Below are 5688 nucleotides of genomic sequence, written 5' to 3' on the forward strand. Positions count from 1 at the left end.
CTGGATGTAGCTATTCCCTATGATGACACTGGTCATTAACTCCATGATGAAATCGACTAGAGCAGCTGAGTAGTTATGTGGTCTGCTTCCATTATGTAAGAAGCAGCTTTGAGGAAAGTCTCTGGAGCTTTTTGGCATGATTGGACCCTGAATGTAGCCAGGTCTTCATCCAGCCTGCCATGCTGTCTGCTGATCTTAGGGTTGTTTCTGGGCTTGAACCAGTGGCCTGCCATGCTTTCTGATACTTTTGGGACTGTGCTATTTTATTTGTTGACCTTGGGTTTGTCAGCTTCAGAAGCCAGCACCTGCCTAACCTAAGAGGTGCCTCCAGCTTTAGTGGGCCAGAAACAAGAGACAGAGCTGAAGCCCAAGGTCAATGGACTACCCAACGTCATCCAGCCCCTGGAGCTGGCACTTTGAAACAGGACTTCTAGCTTCCTAAACCATAAGAGAATAAACTGTTCAAGTCATCCATTTGTGGTATTTACTGTCAGAGTAGCACTAGAGGTAACCAATACAGCAGAGAGATGGCAGCAGCAGAGCTGAGACACTAGCATGAGATAGTGACAGTCCTACCAGCCCACAGAACAAGAAAGCTGAGTGTCTTTGGGGCAGGAAGATTCCTGGTGGTGTGCTGCCTTTGGTCATTAATTGGCAGAAGCGGAGAGAGAGACCAAGGAAACAGGAAGCAGAGCTGCCTCAGCCTCAAAAGGTAGGACAATGGCTTCTGGGGGTGGAACTACCCTCACCTCCTAGAGTCAGACCTTCACCAATTTGGTTCTGGAGTGTGGGGCTGCCATTCATGAGGGCCAGTAGATTGTGGCCATATCCACTCCCCAAAAGTGAGGGGCAGGGCTGCCATACCCAAGAGGCAGGGGAATGGGGCCTGCCAGGCCATGAAGGTAAAGGTCACTACTCAGATGAACTAAAGGATTAGCAGAATTTGTGTTACTATAAGGTATTATAAACAATCTAAACACTCATATACAAGTAAGAAAGTGGTCAAATAAACTATGGTACATTCACACAATACTATTTAACTGGAAAAAAAATGAGATTTCTACAAACTAATCTGGGGTGATTTACTTAATATAATGTTAACTGAAGGAACCCTGGTGGCACCATGCATAAGTGCTCAGCTATTAACTGAAAGTGCTGAAATCTACCAGGAGCACCTCAGAAGAAAGATGTGGCAGTCTGCTTCCATGAAGAGTTGTTGTTAGGTATCATTGAGTCAGTTTCAACTCACAGTGACCTCACGTACAACAGAATGAAACACTGCCCAGTCTTGCCTCATTCTCCCAATCACTGCCATGCTTTGAGTCCACTGTTCCTGCCACTGTGTCAGTCCATCTCTTTGAGAATCCTCCCCTTTTTTGCCGACCCTCTACCTTACCAAGCATGTTGTCCTTCTTCAGGGACTGGAGCCTCCTGATGACAATACCAAAGTACAAAAGGCAAAGTCGCAAAGTCTTGCCATTCTCACTTCTAAGGAAAATTCCAACTGTACTTGCTCCAAGACGGATTTATTCATTCTTCTAGCAGTCCATGGTACATTCGATATTCTTCACCAACACCACAACTCAAATGCATTAATTCTCCTGACGTCCTCCTTATTCACTCTGCAGCTTTAATGCATATGAATCTACGGAAAATACCATCCACAGCCTGAGTCAGGTGTGACATCTTATTCTTTAACATTTTAAAGACATCTTCTGCAGCAGATCTGCCCAAAGCAATACATCATTTGATTTCTTGACCACTACTTCCATCGATATAGACTGTGGATCCAAGTAAAATGAAATCTCAGAAAACTTCAATCTTTTTTCCATTTGTCGTGATGCTAATTGTTGGTCCAGTTGTGAGAATTTTTGTTTTCTTTTTGTTGATATGTAATCCATACTGAAGACTGTAGTCTTTGTTCTTCATCAATAAGTGCTTCAAATCCTCTTCACTTTCACCAAGCAAAGTTGTACCCATCTACTTATCACAGATTGTTAATTAGTCTTCCTCCAATCCTAATGCTGTATTCTCTTTCATACTGTCCAGCTTCTCAGATTATCTGCTCAGTACACAGACTGAGTATGTATGGATGAAAGGATATAGCCTTGACGCACACTCTTCCTGATTTTAAATCATGCAATATCCCATGTTCTATTTGAACAACTACCTTTTAGTCTACCTACAGGTTACTCATTAACACAATTAAGTGTTCTAGTATTTCCATTCTTCACAATGTTATCTATAATTTGTTATGATCCACACAGTTAAATGCATTTGCATAGTCAATAAAACACAAGTAAACATCTTTCTGGTGTTCTTTGCTTTCAGCCAAGATCCATCTGACCTCAGCAATGATAGCTCTCATTCCTTATCTTCTTCTGAATCCAGCTTGAATTTGTGGTGGTTTCTTGTCCATGTACTGCTACAACAATTTTTGAATGATTTTCAGCATACTTTTATTTGTATCTGGTATTAATGATACTGTCCGTAAAAAGTTGTTGTTTGGAAACCCTAGGAGGCAGTTATATTCTATCCTATAAGGTCACTGAGTTGGTGTCATCACCACAGCTGTAGGTACTATTAACTGAAAAAGCAAAGCACAAGAATATATATGGTATGGGAAAAAAAAGGAAATAAAATATACATGTATGATTATTTTTATGAAAAAAAATAATAATCAGAAAAAAAAAGAAACTGGTTTACATATAGAAGATGAGTGGGAAAAGGGTAGGGTGGTAATGATGAAACTGGAAAGTTCAATAAGTAGTTACTGATGACACTTATGTTTAGTTTTTTAAAATCACACCTAATTATTCAGTCATCTCTAAATTATGCTCAAGATTTTTTTTCCTGATTTCAATTTCTAATTATTTAGAAAATACAGAAATGTATAAGACATCTCACTCTGCCACCCATAAACAAAGTCTAATGACACATTGATACTTCTGTTTCCAGTCCTTTTTGGGGGGCATATATATTGTCTTAGACAAAATAGGTACTGTATTCTATTCTATAGAAAGTATGTTTTCTCCTACAATATTCTGTTCTCAACAATGGTCCCTTTTTTCACTTAACAAATATGCCATAAAATATTTTTCTAAAGAATAATTTTTAATGACCATTGTGACAGTCTCTCCAAAGATGGCCACCAACATTCCTCCCTGCCCTGTACACACACACGTCTCTCCACTCATGAAGAAATAGAGTCTAATTATCTTCTTCTTATATATGGCGCTTGTGACTTGCTTTGACTGACAGATGCAGCAGAAGTGACACTGTGCAAGCTCTGGCCCTGGTAGCTTCCATTTTTACTCTCTTGGAAGCCAACCACAACAATTTGTGAAAGGCTAAATTATCCTACTGGAAAGAAAGGCCATTAAAGAAAGGCTCTGAAAGATGAGATACCACATGGAGGAAGAGGCAGATTTGAGGTGTCCCAGTCAAAAGACAGCACTAAAACCCCAGACTTGTGGAAGAAACCATCTCAGACCTCTCAGCCCTTTCCAGCCACCAACAGTATATGAGTGAAGCCAATACCATTTATAACAAAAGCATCACCTAGTTAACCCACAGAGTCATGAGACATAGTAAATCATTGTTTAATAACAAAAAAATAAGGTAGTTATGCATCTGTAATTTTACTAATTATATCACTATGAGTTAGAACTGATTTAATACCACTTAGCAACAATAACAAAATAACTAATATACCAAAGAATAATTTAAGTTAATAATGATAGTAACTAAAATAAGATATGTATCTAGGGAAACTACATATACTTGTTCTCATCTTCTGAAATACAAAGCCTAACTTGGTATCTATTTATTCTTAGGCCTTTCTAGATTATTGATGTAAAATTTTATGATTATTAACTATGAAGTTTGACTATAAAGTACACTTGTACTCAACACACACATTATGCTCTTCTTCTCCTCCCTTACATTCTTTGATTACTTCGCATTCCTTTCCCTATCACACTGCAAGCTCTATGTCTCCGGAATAAGGAATATCAATTCATTATTAACTCAGTTAAATTCCATCTTTCCTACCAAATCTTCTATCAGTTCCTAGTGAGTATCCTCTCTCGAATGTATACAACATTGGACATTCTGACAACACAATTCAAAGCCTTGTATTTAAACATTCTTACTTCAAATAGGTGGCCTAGAAGGTCAACCAAAAACAGAAAGACCCTCAATGAGATGGACTGACACAGTGGCTACAACACTGGGCTCACACATAGCAACAACTGTGAGAATGGTACAGGATTGGGCAGTGTTTCACTCTGTTGTAAATCGGATTGCTATGAGTCAGAACTGACTCAATGGCACTTAACAACAGTTATTTCAAACATCTATGTCTGGAATCTACATGTGTCCTTTCAGCTTCTTGACAACAGACACATTTCTTCTACTTCATTTGTATCTCCTGGAGCACAGATCCAGTTTCAGATGGTCAAACAAATCCCCTGAACTTTCGTGCAAAAAGCTTTTTGAAGCAATGTTAGATGACTGTCATCATGTGGCTGAATGACCATGACATAAAATGACCAAGAACCTCTGTCAAAATTATGGGTGATCATTATTTACACAAAAATATTTGTTGACTTAAAAAATGTCTTGTCACACAGCAAGATATTAAAATTTTCTAAAAGCTAACAAAAAGTTCTATTCATTTGAGAAAGAGTCAAAGAAAGAAAATGCCTCCACTTACCATGTGTAGAATTTAAACCCTGGAAACTACTGTTTTTCTTATCTACAGCAAATATTTTCACTACTTCAGTACAACCCAAGAATTGCAATGTAACCCAAAGAAGTCCTGGTAGCAACTATTTAAGTGCTCAGCTGCTCATCACATAATCAGCAGTTCAAACCCACCAGCTGCTCCGTGGGAAAAAGATAAGGAAGTCTATTTCCATAAAGATTACAGCTTTGGAAACCCTATGGGGCAGTTCTACTTTGTCCTACAGGATCCCTATAAGTAAAATTAACAGTGGGTTTGGTTTGGATTTTGTAACCCAAGAATAAAGGCTATTTGTTGGGTTTTCTTAACCATGGAACCATGAAGTCTTTTCTGTTCTTTAGTACCCTAATAAAATTAGTTTCTCCATGATGTCTTATATAAACACAAATGTGGGTGTATTTTTAAGAAATTAATAAAAAACAGTAAGGGATGGAAAAAACATTTAAAGTCAAAACCTAACCTGATGAATAAAGTAGTATTCTTTCTATCATTAAATTATATGATTCAGAAAAAAATACAATTTGTATGTGCCATCCTAAATTCTTTCTGGTATATGAAATTATATTTCTATTTGCCAAGAAACATAAATTTTGCAAAAGTGAGGATCAAACATTCAAAATGAACTTTATGAATAATTTGCTATCATCCAAGTTCATTCACAGTGTAATTCCAGAAATTAAAGGAATCTAGGCTTTATCTGCTTGGTTATTCTTCTGCCACCTTAGTGAGGAACATTTAGGTGTCTGAAAAACAGACTTTTCACATCTTTATGGTTACCTTTTGTTTCTTAAATAAATCATCATGTTCACAGAATTTGTGAACTGACAGGGCATTTTATCTCCTCCACATTATTTAGGCCAAAAAAAGATTAAGTCGTCTATCCACCAGCCACTCCTCGGAAGGAAGGTTGGGCAATCCTACTTCCGTAGTGATACTGCCTC

At 37.9% G+C, this 5688-nt stretch overlaps 1 protein-coding gene across 1 annotated transcript in view; it reads right to left on the reverse strand.

Moving 5' to 3' along the window:
• The window catches only part of HSD17B4 (hydroxysteroid 17-beta dehydrogenase 4), a 125048-nt gene that overhangs the window by 69525 nt on the left and 49835 nt on the right, over window positions 1-5688 (reverse strand). The window lies entirely within an intron of this gene.

This window comes from Orycteropus afer, unplaced genomic scaffold, assembly GCF_000298275.1.
Source record: "Orycteropus afer afer isolate SDZICR_OR568_19922 unplaced genomic scaffold, OryAfe1.0 scaffold00240, whole genome shotgun sequence".
NCBI classification, from domain to species: domain Eukaryota; kingdom Metazoa; phylum Chordata; class Mammalia; order Tubulidentata; family Orycteropodidae; genus Orycteropus; species Orycteropus afer.